Here is a 17023-nt window from a genome sequence, read left to right on the forward strand (position 1 = left end):
GCGACCAGCATATTTTCCATATTTAATAATTTGTCATTCCAGATGCACTTGGTGAATATTATTGTTGCATTGGTTAAAGCTTCTTTGCCTTTGGCAAAATCAAATAACATTCTCTGATCTCTGTGCCTTATCTACATGTTCTTCTGAGAGATAACAGAATTCATTGGATACCGTTTTAGCAATCTGGCTAAAGGTTCATTATTTTTGTTTTCTTTCACAGTCCACTTTTTCTATTATTTGTATTCCATTTTAATTTTTTTTAATCTCCCAGATTTATACCTGCCATAATCAATTATATTTTCAGCAGTTTAGCATAATGAAGAGAATAACACACACACAAGAACAATTCAATCAAAACAATTATAATAAGTCTAAAATGGTGTTTTCCAAATTTCCAAACTTTAAAATTATGCAGACATCAACTGTGGCAACTGTCAAATATGAAAAATATTAGTCTAAAATAAACCCATAAATCCCACTCAATCGTGGGAATTTCATCACTGCTCATAAACTACCTAAAGTTGGTTTTATGTATTTTCAGAAGGCTAAAGCTGTGTGGGCCAATTTGATTTCAAAGCAAAAGATAATCTGCACTAAAGTCACTATCACTGAGAGAGCAGCATCCATCTGCCTTCACATCACATATTTTGTGAAAATACCATAATTCCTCACAGGGTGTGTGAGTCACTTAAATATCACTTAAATATGAGCCAGCAGTGTGCTGCAGCTGCCAAAAAAGCCAACAGAGTGCTAGGCTACATTAATAGAGGAATAGAATCAAGATTACATGAAGTATTAATACCAGTTTACAATGCCTTGGTAAGGCCACACTTGGAATACTGCATCCAGTTTGGGTCACCTTGAGGTAAAAAAGATGTTGAGACTCTGGAAAGAGTACAGAGAAGAACAACAAAGATGATTAGAGGTCTGGAGGCTAAAACATATAAGGGATGGCTGCTGGAATTAGGTATGTCTAGTTTAATGAAGAGAAGGACTAGGAGTGACGTGATAGCAGTGTTCCAATATCTCAGGGGCTGCCACAAAGAAGAGGGAGGCAAGCTATTCTCCAAAGCGCCCGAAGGCAAGACAAGAAGCAACAGATAGAAACTAATCAAGGAGAGAAGCAACCTAGAACTAAGGAGAAACTTCCTGACAGAACAATTAACCAGTGGAACAGCCTGCCTCCAGAAGGGGTGAATGCTCCAACACTGGAAGTTTTTAAGAAGAGACTGGACAGCCATTTGTCTGAAATGGTATAGGGTTTCCTGCCTGAGCAGGGGGTTGGGCTAGATAACCTCCAAGGTACCTTCCAACTTTACTATTATGATATGAGAGTTGGAAAGGTCAATTCTGGTTGGAGGAGACAGCTTGCAAATATCTCAGTGCCAAGGCATTTTGGACTTTTTTGGCATTATCTATAAATTTGAATTGCCCCCAAAGCTAATAGTTAGCCAGAGTAGGGCCTGACTGTCAGGCACCAAGAACCAAAAACAACACATGGAGTTACTTGTGAGTAGCTTCCTTGCTGTTGTTTGCTTACAGACTAAAGCAACCTTCTTCATAACCATAGATATACTCTGAACTGCTGTGGTGTCTTTGTCCTCTTCCTGCCTACCAGACATTCCAAGGTCATTTTTTTTCTTGCAGAAGTTTTATTACCCAAACAAGGTAACATCATCAGTGCAAGCAAGCCGTCCTGAGTCTTCGGAGAAGGGCGGGATATAAATGGAATAAAAATAAAAATAAATGGAATTAAAATAAAAAAAATAATAAAAATTTCAACCAGGAGCTGCAAATATTATCCTTTATTGATTCCAAGCTCTGCCATCTCTTTGCCCTCTGAGGAGGAATTCCTGTTGCCTATGACTCCATACTACATCCTACAGTACTGTCACACAGATGTACAGTAAGTAATACATTCATGTATTCACGGTTGGTATTCATATAGGAGCCAAGACATGGCTATTATGTTGTGGATGGACTAAATATGATATAAAGACATGAGAGGTCTTCAGTCCTGTGTAGATATTTTGCTGTAATCCAAATAAACAGTAGTGAATGTGTGAGGTCTTGCTCCAGTTCTGTCTACAACTGGCACTCCAATTACAGTTGTGTGATTGTGAGATTGTTCATTTAATGGGCTCATCTCTACATATAATATCTACAGATATAATAAACCAATCTCGACCCTTACAGATATATTTGAATCATCTCTATAGGAAGTAATATAAGCCACTGTAGCCACTCACCGTAGACTTGTTTTCCCACTTTTGTGGCTATAAATTGCAAAAGGGAACCCCCAATCATGGTAATTATTTGTGAAGGCACAATATTATTATAATCCAATTTTATCTCTTCTGTGACTGCATGTTCTGGAAATTTGATAACATCTTTCTTGTGCAGATGAAAATCACAATTCATATCCTACTTATGGGATAATCAGATTTCAAATTTCAGTTCAATTATATTCCCTTTCATCTCTTGTAGTATGATGAAGGGTGTTTATCGACCATACAAAGAGATATAAGTCTATCAGGAACATAAAACAACTTTCATTTTAAACTTCATTACAAAAAAAATTAATATAGAAGGTCTAGATGTTATTTGACTGCCAAATTAATATTCAGAATAGAGTATCTCCTTGCCTGAATATGACTACTGCTAATTAAATCAATGAAGCAGGAAACACTCGTATCATTACATCTGCACAATAAAGCTTGAGAGCTCACATATTATTATGATCATTTATCATTTATGGAGCAGGTGTCACTAATTGCAACTCCTTATTTGGTTAATACAACCTACAACAGTGATTGTCATTTGTTACAGATTGCTTGGAGACTTCTTAAAATCTTAAGGGGATGTCTGAAGTAGAACTAGCTGCATAGCATCCTTGGATCTTTCTGACGTTGGAGTAGGAGAAAGAATTGTTTTCTTCTCTCATTTAACACTGTGATGGTAAATGCAACATATTATAAGTAAATAATTGACAATTTTGTGCCATTTAATGCAATCAACATCTACCAATTGAAGTGGAGCGTTACTCTCTGTAATACAGTAAAATGGGTCTTCCCTGAATTTGTTTATATATTAGAAAACAAAATAAATGCTAAGTTAATTACCTTAGTCATCTGTGATTTCTTCTCTATGTGAGTTTTTTTTAATAAACTAATATTATATAGCTGTTCTAAGTCAGTGTTTCTGAATTTTTTTCTTTAGGAAGATTGCTATATTGGCTTCAAGAGCTCTTGCAGACTTATCACATATTTGGATATTTATCTTCTACCACAAAATGTGTATAAAATTTTGGCTCATATTGTTCACACAAAAGTAGAAATATTGAAATTCAGACAATGTCATATTACCCAAAGATATTTATAAGGCAGATTATCTTGAGAAAAAGGCAATCTATAAATTAATGTGTGGACAAGGAGGATGCATAGCTGGTTTGCAAAACAAAATTCAGTTTGGCATATTAGACACCTCAGAGAATGGTTTGTTCTATTATTGCTATATTCTCAGAAATTATAGACTGATTTGTGCTGGTTAAGGAAGCATATGTTCTGCTTGGATGTATTCCTAATATTTGAAATTTATCAGCACATCAAGGACTGGGAACTTCTTCCACATGAGAGACATCCAAATCCAGGGTTACGTAATATTAGAGAGGAAAACCTACACCTGGCTTGTGGAAATGTATTGTTAATATGTGTGGCTTGCCTATGTTTGAAATAGGAGCTTTTTTTTTATGTACCGTAGTTATTGACTGGGGCAATGAGGAGGACTTTTAAGTAATCTAGTAACACTTTTCAAACTGTTTTTTTAATGAGATAAATTTCCAGGCCCTGCCTCATTTTCCTCTTTACTTACATACTTAATATGAATTAACTAACTCTCTTTATATACATTTTTTTCTTTTTTTGTTGATTAGTTTTATCTGGAAAATAAAAAGGAAGCCCTTTCAGAAGACCACAAGAAGATGCCATTACTTAAAAGGTCTTTTCTCTTGTAGTCACCCTTTTGGTAATGCATCTTGTGGAAAAGAAATTTAGGCCAAGATATCATTCCAGGTAATCTAACATGATCTGCATCTGCATTTGCATTTCTTTTATATATATTACTAGGAAGTTGCTTAGAAATCTTCAACCCAGCTTTGCCTCCATTTGCACATCAAAATATTAGCTTATTCCAGATTGAACATTACAAATTCCACGTGTTCTAGTCCAAGTGTCACTAAAAGACTTTAGACTGGGGAAATGCAATAGTATGTGGGAACGACCTTGGAATATAGGAGAAAAAGCCACAGACTAGGCAATGGTCAGATAAGAAACAAATGAACCCACAAACACAGTGGGTTAGTTTCTTGAACTGTAAATGTGACAGAGGAGTAAGTTATTTTCAGACTTGCAAGAATCTGTTAATATAACATTACCTAAAGAGACAGCCAATAACCCTGAGTATGCTTCTTGTCTGGACTACCTTGTAAGGCTGACATGAAGGTGGAATTACACAGACTGCGTTAGCATATTTGTTAGAGGGGATGTGACAGTCAAATTAGAGTTTTGCTTGGTTTGCAATTTATTGACCAGGTTACATCTGTTCACCAAGGTTGAACAATTTTAGTCAACTAAGCTTTTCCTTTGTGTCCCAGCTAAAAACAAGAATTTCAGCCTAGCTTTGTTTGGTGGTACTCAATGTACTACTGTGGGTAATAAAAAAGGATCAGAGTTGGAAAATAAAATTGAAATATGATATAAATAGCATCCTTAGTAATACAGTAAGACGGCCATTAGGAAAAGTAAATACATGTAACAATTATTTGAGAAAGTGAAAAATGTTAATTACAAAACTACTAAAATGTTAAAGAGATAATAGTATAATGGGATATAAAAATAGGATCAACTGAAATGAATATAATTTTAAACAGCCAGTATGCATATCAATAAGCAATAAATTGTATCCTTCAAAAATTTTAGTCAGACTAACTTTGTTAAAGTTTAGCATTCTTTGTATCTCCAAAGACTAAAAAGGAAAAGGGGGCAAAGGAAAAATTGTAAGTAGAGGAAAATACAGTACAGGATAAATGTAAAAAAGGTAAAGGTAAAGGTTCCCCTGCACATGCGTGCTAGTCGTTTCAGACTCTAGGGGTCGGTGCTCATCTCCGTTTCAAAGCCAAAGAGCCAGCGCTTGTCCAAGGACGTCTCTGTGGTCATGTGGCCGGCATGACTAGACGCCAAAGGCGCACAGAACGCTGTTACCTTCCCACCGTAGTGGTCCCTATTTTTCTACTTGCATTTTTACGTGCTTTCAAACTGCTAGGTTGGCAGAAGCTGGGACGAGTAACAGGCACTCACTCTGTTACGCGGCACTCAGGATTCGACCCGCCAAACTGCCGACCTTCTGATCGACAAGCTCAGTGTCCTAACCCACTGAGCCACTGCGTCCCTAGGATAAATGTACTGTAGTGTATTTCATACACCCTTCTCCAACGTTGTGCTTCTCAAACCTGGTAGTCATACATTGTGACTACAACTCCTAGAATCCTCAGCCAGGATGAAGGGAACCAGAGTGGGAAAGGCTGATTCAACACAAAACGTGTTATGATGACCCTGTATCATGGTTACTGCTGGTTTCCCTTCCGTTATAAGCACTTGCTTGCCAGCTCAGCATGACAAGGGAGTGGGCCATTAAGTTTCTATTTGCCCAACAGCCTATGCTCTCCACTTCAGCACTTTTCTGCATTCAGAAGTGAATGAACAAAAGGGACAACAACAAAAATGCTCATTCTGAATGGTAGCCAGTCTCTAAACAAAAGGGAAAAAATAGGCATTTTATTCTTGATCAACAATGGATCATACTTGTAGCAGAATATAATGAATTAATTGTTCACACGAACAGTGGTTTCCGCTTCTGCAGAATTATCAAGGAACACCAGATGGATGTCAGAGCTGGCATTTGTACATATTCCCGTACTTCCCACTTATGATAGTAAATGCTAAATGTGCCCCAGCTCTGAAGTCTCTCTCTTATAATTTTTCTTTTGATCTGTCTTTGTCTTTCAGTATTATTCGACTTTTTATCTATTTTGTTATTTGTCAGTTTAATAATTGCTTGCGTAGGCAAGAGAAACAGCTCCATGATCAACCTTGAGGCTCACAAATCCACCAATACAATCACAAGAATGGTCATTTAGAAGGGTTGGCCAATCAGCACTGTACAAACCTATCCTTTGTTTGAAATGCGGAACAAATTTCCCTTGGGCTGAGGCTGGGGAAAGAGAAAATATACGTGGGAGACTTAGTGCTGAAATTAGGCAATGTTTGTTTCAGTGGAAAGAGAATGGCACAAGGAAGGGCAACTTGCATTGGTTACCCAGATGTGGTTCAGAGCTGCATTTGCATCATGTGCATAAACATCAGTCATGTTATTGCACACAATTCTTATTTCTACATTTGGATTTTATTTTATTTTAAATTTTAATCCCATTTATATCCCGCCCTTCTCCGAAGACTCAGGGCGGCTTACAATCTAAGCACAAATCGAATGTGCTTAGCAATAGGCTTCATTCTATGTATATGCCTACTTATTAGGGCTTTATTCTGCCTTTTCTCCCAGGAGGTCCAAATGGTTATCTGGTCCTCCTGTCAGCCTTCTGAGGTAGTCCGGACAGAACCACACCCAGATAAATCAATTCTGCTTCGTTGTAAGGTTACATTAACAGACACTTGCATGCCTGAAAGTATATTTCTCCCTGTCACATTTACAGTTCAAGAAGGGGGGAGGGGGGTCTTTCCGACAACCCCCCCATTTCTTCTGTGGGCTCAGCTGCCTTTTATCTGACTGTTCCCCCGGCTGTGGCTTTTCCTCCTGTCTCCCAAGATAATTTCCACAATCCGTTATATCTCTTCTCCTCCATTGTTTTCAACCCAACCACTTGAAAGTCCTGAGAGGGGCTGGCCCAAAGCCACCTTATGAGTTCCATGTCACCTGAATACACCTGACCTCCCTTCTCTAAAAACCCAAATGCACATTGAGCAGGGTAGGATATAACTTATTCCTTCTTTATCAGAAGGCTCTTTAAAGTGAACTGCTTCCTCCACTCATTAATTGCCTCACTGGCAGTTTTCTGGAGGAGAAGAAGAAGAAGACAGGCAGAACCCAACGTAGGCTGCAAAAATAGCTTCTGGGGTGACATGCAGATTATGTGCATCTGAGAGCAACTCTGTGTGATCTGGAAGCTCATCTGAGGAATGCACGCCGTACTTGCTGGGGGGCATTTCCGCAGTCTGTCCTTGCTATTCATCCTCTCTGAAACTGAGTTCCCCACAAGACGGTAGTTTGCAAGAATCAGTGTTGCTACAAATTAATTCATATTCTAATCAGGAGAATGAAAAGACCCATTTGCCCTCGACCTGTTGGGTGTATCGCTTCTACAGTATGTTACATTTTACATTCATTCATTACATTCATGAGGACATCTCACCGAGATAAATAAGAAATCTTACCCAGGAATTTTCAGTAATTATGATAAATCAGAAGTTAAGTTAGACATAGAAGTTAGACATCTGTCCAAGTGCTCTTTGTTCACCTTCATTGGCTTTCAGCTTTCCCTGACGTTCTTCTCCATTCCTGGGCTTCTTGGTGCAATCCAAGAGCCTTGGTGGAGCAGTGGTCTAATGCCTCCTTAAGTAACACCAGCTGCCTGCAATTAGTGCAGGTTCGCGTCCCACCAGGCTCAAGGTTGACTCAGCCTTCCATCCTTCCGAGGTAGGTAAAATGAGGACCCAGATTGTTGGGGGCAATTAAGCTGACTTTGTAATAATGCCGCTTGGGGTGTGTGTGAAAGCCCTAATAAGCAGGCATATACATAGAATGAAGGCTACTGCTAAGCTTGTAAGCCGCCCTGAGTCTTCGGAGAAGGGCGGGATATAAATGGAATTAAAATAAATAAATTAAATAAATCAGCACCTGAAAAACATCAGCACCTAACTGTTTAAACTATAAAGGGAAGTTTTGTGCTTTGAAATTAATTCCCAGCCCCATGTTCATCTTCAATTACTAGAAATGAGTAGTAGATTCAGATGAAGCCCAGATGTAAAGTCATTAAAGAGTGATTTGGAACAGATTTTTATTTACCTGGGATGAAGTGGGAGGTAGATTCCAAAAAGACAGTAAAAATATTTCATCCTCCTCCCACTCAGTTTAAATTGTGGCATGGATTTTCCCATTATAGAGATTGCTTTTCATTGCAAACTACTTCACATTCTGTGAAGTAACAGGCAAAAAGTTAAAGGTGCCTTTTTTAAAAAAACATTTAACGGCAGCTTCAGATTTAGCATTCCCACAATTTCAGACTCACAAAAAATTGCAACTATTTTTAATTTTTTTCTTTTGTTTTTTTCTGGAGCCCCGAATCAGTATCCCTGGCTTCCTAGCAGCTCTGAGTTTTTATTCAATGTTCCACAATGAATATGCTTTGACTATGTTCTTAAAATAAAACACATCTCAATCATCCTTGGCTTTGGGTGGGAGTAGGGGGCTGTTGCCTTCGTGCACTCCATAGCATGACAGCATTGAGAAACAAAGCCCATTCCTTGCATTTGCACTGTGTCTGATCAAGTGTGAACAGAGCACTAATTGCTCTTCAAAGTACAAAGCAGCATTAGGTGATCCATAAATGGTCAAACTCTCCACCACGAAAATGCTGTGTGGAAGAAATGACTCTGATCAAAGGCAAGATGGGCTGCTTCCATAAATCATAGAATTGGTATTTTGGGGGTGAGTTTTGGCAATTGGAATTCAGATCCAGCGAAGGAAGGATGGAGATCCCATTTAGCAAGAAGGTGGGCAAAACTCCTTGCTCTCATTAAAAATTCATTGCTGTTTTCAGGGCGTGTTAATGCTCCTGCCACAGGCTAAAGATTAATGACTTGGATGCTGGGTGGCTTAAACAGAGGCTTTTGTTACCTAGGCAATATCCCAGCTGGACAGAACATATCTGCCAACTCTGCTGGGACACATTTGAGAGACACAGCTAGCCCCCCCCCACCCTCCGAGACAAGATCCCTGCCCAGTGGTCCTGATGAATTTTGCAAAAGGGTGACAGTTCCAAGAAACTAAAAAGCAACTCTCCAAGCTTTTTGCAAACGATAAGGTAATTATTACTGAGGCCAGAACCAAAATTCCTTAAATATTCAGTATCAGTAAAAGGATATTTGGGCATTTATTTCCCAGAGTTTAATAAAACAAAAGCAAAATGTCCATTCTGCAGTTCCACTGAATTTTACAAGAAAAAAGTCCAGTATACAGCAAGTATGATCAGGAGCAATAGTTGGTGGGATCCTCCGTTTTCTTTCTTTAAAAAAAACAAATTCCAAGACCCCTTTAAATGCTCTAAATCATTGAAATATCAGAAGCCACTTTTCACTTGCATAGAATTCGCTTCATTTCTCAACTGGTAATGTTGCTGCCATGTTCACATTTTGCCTAGAGCATCCCACAGCTAGACTTTTAAATGCTTTTGTGGTGACAGGGCCGGAGAAGAAAAGATCAAAGGAAGGACTTTAGCACTGGCTGAGGCATTGGCCATGATGACTGACCTCCAAGCTCACTCTCCTTGTGCTAAGCCCTCTTTGCATTGCTATGAGCGCAGCTCAGCCACATGTGAATGTGTATGATAATTTTGCTTTCTTCCTACACGTGGGTTCATTCCTTTGTTCACTGCAATTTCAGTGGCAAACGTTGATTGTCTTATTTATATACAGACATTTATAAGATAAATATTATGCAACAAAATACAATAACAACACAGAAACCATCATCATAGATCAGCAATATAGAGAACACACTGGAATGCCCCACATAGTGCTATTTTTTAAAAATGAACTCTAAATCCTGAAGTGCCTGAGACAGAAGGGAGGTGACCGAAGCAGCAAATGTGGCAATTGGATTTTCCCACAAGAGTAGGCACTACCAAGTGTCAGGGAAAAACTCCCTTGGCTCTGGTCAACTCCTTGAGGCATCTGAGTTTACTCTTTAGTGCTACACGATTCTCGTAATTAAAAAAAGTAAAACCAAGGATCTCTGTTCATCTTTAGCTTGAAGAAAACTTCTAATTGCCGTGCGGAGAAAGAGAGGAGAGCTGCAGGCTTTGTTTTGATGCATTTCCTGCTTCCCAGAAAGAATTCACAGAGGGGCTGCTGGAGAAAAACTGGAAAGAGATAGAAAGCAACCATCCATTTGCTTCTGAAAAATGGATATACCACGCAAGCCTCCAGAAATCAAATCAAAATCTTTTGTGACAATCACGTATCAGAAAAACAAAATATAAATGATAGAACAAAATTCAAACTAGCTGAGCTGATGTCATGTCTTCACTGCCACTCATCAGTAGGTGGCAACTCTTTTTGTTACGTCATGGTTGATGACTAATTATAATTGTTTTGATTTGGTTTTTCTTGAGAATTGTTAGAGCATTGATGCTATATGGTACCTTTGGAAATCTCTGTAGTAGTTGCAATAAAGGAAGATGTGCTTGACTCTTCCTATTTCTCCAGAATCACACGGGGATAGTCTTTCATGTAGAGATGTTGTATTATACTTGCCGCAAAGAAGGACATGTGATACTTTATATCTAACTCTAAAGAATTACAGGTAGTCCTTAACTTACAAACACAATGGGGCCAGAATTTCTCTTGCTAAAATGTGGTTGTGGAGTAAATCATTATAATTGTTAAGTGAATCACATAATTATTAGGCAAATTCAGCTTTCCCCATTGAAGTCATCTGGGAAGGTCACATATAACCCAACATGGCCCAAGCTGTATAAATACATGCCCATTGCTAAGTGCTAAATTTTGATCATTTTTGTATTTGTATTATTTCTTTATCTATTAAGAATCCCATGAGAGTGTAACATTGGTTGGATCCAACATTGGTTGGATCAAATGGATTCAACCTAAGGAATTGCTTGATCTTCCAAAATGTTTTTAAGGTGGGATCCACAGTACCTGGGCTCAGGTGACTACTTTTCAGATTAGGTTCCTTGATCATAACTGAAAGAGGAGTTTAATAGTGGAATTGCCAGTTGTAAGGCCCGGTCTCATGCCAACAGAGACTGAATACATCTGTCTGTCTGCCCGTCTGTTTGTCTAATTTACAAACCACCATTTCCTTCCCAGAATCACCCCCGGAGATGCATGAGTCGGGATCCCAGCACCAAGCATTGCATCCAGCCTCCTCCCAGATTCTTAGAACTGAAGGAGAGATTTCCAAGGCAGCTTCCGGACAAGGCTTCCTAAAGTACGTCAGGAATTCCATTTTCAAAATTTATTTATTTATTTATTTATTTATTTATTTATTTATTTATTTATTTATTTATTTATTTATTTGATTTGTATACCGCCCTTCTCCCCAAGGACTCAGGGCGGTGAACAGTGACATAAATATCAAAATACACAAATACAGAAATTGAAAACAAATTAAACCCTAATGCCCAAATGCCATGAAATGTTTCCTAGCGCTGAAATATTTTGAGAAACTCCAGCGCTTTGCTACTATAGCAACTAAACGAAGCACCCCAAAGAGGCAATAAGTGGTTCAATCAGAGTTTGGACTCCCCACCCACCCACCCACCCACCCACCCACACGCCCGTCCACTTTATTATTTTGGTCTCTGGGCAGCCAGAGGGGCAGCCATCCTTTTTTCATCCTTTCCGAGGCTCAACTTGCAATATCGACGGGCTGCACCCGACCTTTTTTTTGCGACCTTCCGAGTTCGGGGCCAGCATCCGTCGCCTCTCTTGTAAGTTCCAGCGACGGCGTTTTCTATCGCGGCGGCCGAGATCTCCCCGCGCGCCGGCAGAGGGCGCCAGAGCTCCCTTTTTGAGCCCGCCGCAGTGGGAACAGTATAGAATAGGGTCGAGCCGAGGCGCTTGGCGGGAGCGGCGGACGCCGTTGGGTGGGCGCTCCCCGCGCCGCGCATATACCTCGCCTTCCCATTGCGCGCGGCTCCCCTTTTTCTACCGGCGCTGCCATCAATCAGGGCCGGATATCAAGCTCCGGAAGAGGCGCCAGGACTCGGCACTCGAGGACTGGGGCGAGCGCGCGTGGGAGGGGGGGGGCTGCTCTTTGTCCCGCCGAGGGAGGCCCAGGACTGGACGGGGGGACTCCATCGCGCCGAGGCAGGTAAGGTGCCCTCCTGCGCGTTGGGTACCAAGCCGGGCGGGCATCTTCCCCGCGGCATCTTCTGGGCAGGGAAAATGACTTCGCAGACGGGCGACGGACCAGACTTGGAGGGAAGAGGGATTCTCTTGCGGGGGGGGGGTGCACGCGGGGAAGGGGGCGCAGCGGGTCGGGGCTTCGGAGCAGCTTGACAGCCCCAGGTGCGAGGCTCGCCCCCCCCCACCCCTTTTACCTCGGAAGCTAATTTCCTCCTGCGCAAGTTTTTATATATATATATATATATATATAAGCCCGCGGGGTGTGTTTCTCCTCCCTTCCCGGCCACCTGCTTCCCGAGAACTCCGAAGCGCGCCCGCGGTTTCTTCCGAGGGTAGCCCGAGACTGAATCCACGGGACAGACTTCTCAACCGCGCAACCCAAACAGTGCCACGCAATGGCTTATTGCGGGCGGATTGGGCTTCCCCGCGAGAACCAACCACCAGACCCAACCAGACGGTCCTTCTCCGAGGCTTCCCTCGCCAGCTGTTGTGCGGGGATAGAAAGGATGAGCGGGTTTTGTTTTTTTTCCCCCACCCACGCCGGCGGACTGTCCCCTCTCCCACCTATCCCCTCTGTCTAGCGAGGGCTGGATAAGCGCCTCGTTCCCCGATCCTTACGGCTTTACAACGAGCTGCTCAGCTTTTGACAGTTAGCAATATGATCACGCGGTGCGGTCGGTAGGAAAGGGAAAGGGACTGAGCGGCGTCTTTCTAAGGAGCTGGGGAAGTGGGCAGCGATTGGGGACCTCATGGTCCGGTCCTCCTTGATAAAGAGATGTTGATGGACGATTCAGGATGAGGGTAGACTCTCCCACAGGATGGGAACTTGACCATGTTGCGCGCTTAGACCAGGGGTAGGCAACCTTGGCTGTTTTATGACTCGTGGACTTCAACTCCCAGAATTCCTGAGCCAGCTTGGCTGGCTTAGGAATTCTGGGAGTTGAAGTCCACGAGTCATAAAACAGCCAAGGTTGCCTACCCCTGGCTTAAGACTGTTCCCTGCAAGTTTTGGGACTCCTACATGCCCCTCCCAATTGGGATCCCTTCAAAAGGGTTAGATATTTTTTAAATCTCTTGTTGGGGGCAATGAAAACTGTAGCCTGACCTGTCCGTGGGATGGGTGGTGGTTGGGAAAAACCTCTTTTGTTTGCAGACAATAAGTGCCACGAGCGCATTGTTTGGTGATCTTAGACAACCGTCTTTTGTTGTTGTTGTTGTTAAAGATGGGTTTCACTTTTTTTAAAGGGAGAGCTGAGGCTGCATGCCTTGTCCAAAGGCATGCTTTCAAATAATTCATGACTTTATGTGTGTGCATGTGTGGGTGTACACAAGATTTCCTAGATGAGAAAATGCTGTCATCTGAAAGATTATGGAGCAGAAGGAGGGTGAATGTGGGCTGTGATGCACTGCTAACCCTCTAGAGATTTTAGCAGAGCACAAAAGGATTGTGGCTCCCAGTAGCAGCAGCAGCAGCAGCAGCAAACATCTCTCTTACCAGCTTCTACCTTCTAAATTGGGATGTTGTTGAAAGAAAGGAAACCTTGAATGTGAAGCTGAGAGTGATTTTTTGGTAACCAGACAGTGAGTTAGCTCTCTGATTCTAAACAGTTGCATTGCTGCTTAATTCATTCTCAGGGTATATTCTCTTTCCCCGATTACTGTATTTCTCCTTGGCTTCAAGTGGTGACACTTGGGATTCAAATAAGAACATAGTCCACAGCTAAATCCCATAAGAAGGGGATGAGTGCAACCAACCCTTCCACTGTAAGGATATGAAGCTGAAGCTGATATGTCAAGTCTCCAGTTTAAGTGTCATTTTAGCTAGGTGACTTTAGGGAACTACAGCTGTCTGTTGAGGTAGCTACCACCATCTGCTGAATGAAGATAATAATATATTCTGATCTTAGAGGATGGCGAAAAACAAGGCTTCTTGAAATAATGCTTTCAAAGTAATATAGAAATGTTGTTATTGTTATTCTGCTTCCTACTGTTACTAATGCTGTAATAATTCATATCCCCGGACAACATGAGTGTCTGATAAAAAGCTCGCAAGTTGCAGAGCAGTTCTTTCATGCACCAACTGCTCATCTCGGTGATAAGACAATTGCGCTGTACTTCTGATTTTCTATAGTGTTAGTTAAGTGCACACAACATGCATAATAACAGTTATCAGATTAAATTATCTTCCAGATTTGAAAAGACCAAATACATTAAAGCATAACCCAATTAAACTGTTTGAGGTCAAACAACACATCGAACAATATACATACAGGCTAATATAAAACTAATCAACTTAGCATGCTGTGTGATCCACTAATCTTTAACTCATCTGCTTAAGCAAATTGCTTGAATTCAGTTGTTTTCTTTTAGGTTTATGTGAATAATTTCTATACAACAGTGTTAAGAATACAGAAGACCAGCTCTCAACTAGTTGAAGGTTTCCAACTTATAAATAAATAACAAACTACGAATAAATTTTCCTTGATACAGCCGCATACAGCTATATCATTGTCTTATGCACTACATTACTGTACTTTTATGAGTGCCTATCTAATTCTTAAAATAGAGACTGAGTCTGAGAAATAGTAATTTGCTTGGGTCTGAAATATGCTTTCACACAGGTCTTCTTGTTTCAGTATAAGGGAGAATCCCATCATCATCATCATCATCATCATCATCATCATCATCATCATTTCTTTTTCTATAACAAGCCATCATGCTTTTGCTTCTTTCAAAGATGATTAGAGTTACATAGCAGGCAGCTGAAGATTATAAGTCAGCAACAGCAATTAAAACCAGATCCTTTTCTCTTAGGTTTAAATGGATAAAGAACTTGGAAAAAAATGGATTTATGTTGATGGCAGCAAGAATACTTTGTGCACAAAAGTGGAAGGATACTTTGATTCCCATTGTGGACAAATGGCTGGAAAAATTGATGGAATTAGGAGAGATGGCAAAATTGACTGCTTTAATTAAAGAAAAGAACACAATTATGTTTCTATTTGGAAACCACTTTTGGACTTTGTGCTTGAGGTAGAAAAAAAATGAAACTTTGATTTTGGATTTTGCTGACTAAATAGGTTTGTTGTTATACAAATAGCTGGTATATATTATGATATAAAATTTAAAAGTTGAGCTGTTATGTTACTTTACCTTATTTTAACGCACCAAAAAGAGTCAGAAGTCAATGCTTTTATTTTTCTTTCCCCCCTTACCCTACACTTCTTTCTCTTCCTCTTTTCCTCTCTCATTTCCCCCTTATTTTCAGTTTTCTTTGTACTTCTGTATTTTATATTTTGATAAACCTAATAAATATTTGAAACAGTAACTGTAATGAAACTCATCAGACAAAGCCGTACTGTTATTCCAATCCATATTCAAGTAAGAATTGTTAGCAGAATGGTACCCTGGATCTGACCTGACTTTCACAGCTCAAAGGATGCCAGGTGTTAGGTTGTCACAGAAAGTTATTATAGTGCAGCAAAGCAAAATCCTAAAACAGGAAGCTCACATCCTCATTCTGATTACAGCCAACATTCAGTTCATATCAAGTTACTTAAGACACCAGCCTGCTGTTCAGGAGATTGCCCTATATGCAAAGTGTCTTCTCACACAACAGCACATTTCTCTTTTTCTCTGTGTGTTCAAGTCACCAGATAGCATGTATTGATAAGATGTTGAGCAAGTGAAGCAGAAGTGATAGGATTCATGTAGGCTGAGAGGTCAGCACTGAGATTCTGGGTCTACGTTTCTAGAAACATAATTAGTCACATTAGGATATCTTTCTGCCTTGCCGCTATTGTTAGGCCCAGGAGGTCCACATCTGATTGCCTTATTCTTCCTCCTCATTCAGGAATGCTTTTGGGGCCATTAGCACGACACTATGATATGGAGACTTTGGAATGTATTTATTCATCAGAATAACCAAACTATAGTTATTAAACTAAACAAACTATAGCATGACTAAACACAATGTCTGAATTATCTAAATGAACTCTTGGACTTGACATTCATTCTTTCTGTCTACATTGATGTATGATGGCATGTAGTTATATGAACCAATCTTGAGATGTTAGCTATTCTAATGTCAGAATAATAATAATAATAATAATAATAATAATAATAATAATAATAATAATAATAATAATAAGTAGTAGTAGTAGTTGGAAGGGACCTTGGAGGTCATCTAGTCCAACCCCCTGCTCAGGCAGGAAACCCTATATGTAGAATTTGGCTGAAGTATTCAGCTGGGACAACAACATTTTGACCATAAATCTCCTTGGATAATTTTGCACCAATCACATTCAATTTAATTTATCTCACAAGGTTGTTCTTGAGAAGATAAACTTCAGAGATAATTCTCATGTGCTCTGACTTGTGATGTTTAGAGGAAAGGCAGTGTATAAATGTTATAAATAAATAAAATCTACTGCTTTAGCAGAGATCATTTTTCAAGAAATTCTATATATGGATATGGCAGTGTCTATTTTACAATGTTTACCAGCATTTTAACATAGTTATAACTGCCATTAGGCAGTAGTAAAATAATTATTATGCTATTTAGTGAATGAATGCTTTATTTAGAATCTAAAATGATTGTGGCTGAATCCTGGGACTACAAGGTAGTGCAGTACACATGGTAGACTATTATGGCATGTATATTGTACAACATTGATTTAGATGGTGTACATAAGATTGGTATAGACAGCAAATAGTAGAAGCATGAAGGATGAAAGGACTTCATTTAATTAATAGGGAGAGGAAAGCGAAGAAGGATTTGTGGAGTAATGGGAACCAATATG

At 40.1% G+C, this 17023-nt stretch overlaps 1 long non-coding RNA gene across 1 annotated transcript in view; it reads left to right on the plus strand.

Annotated features, from left to right (window-relative positions):
- Positions 1 to 10464, plus strand: part of LOC310640139 — a 31827-nt gene extending 21363 nt beyond the window's left edge. Inside the window, exons 2-5 of the long non-coding RNA XR_014492478.1 lie at positions 1648 to 1906; positions 2830 to 2958; positions 3932 to 4070; positions 10098 to 10464. This is a non-coding gene — a long non-coding RNA (uncharacterized lncRNA). The remainder of the gene's footprint in view (positions 1 to 1647; positions 1907 to 2829; positions 2959 to 3931; positions 4071 to 10097) is intronic.
- Positions 10465 to 17023: the final 6559 nt, after the last annotated feature.

Source organism: Vipera ursinii, assembly GCF_947247035.1.
Source record: "Vipera ursinii genome assembly, chromosome: 4".
NCBI classification, from domain to species: Eukaryota; Metazoa; Chordata; class Lepidosauria; order Squamata; family Viperidae; genus Vipera; species Vipera ursinii.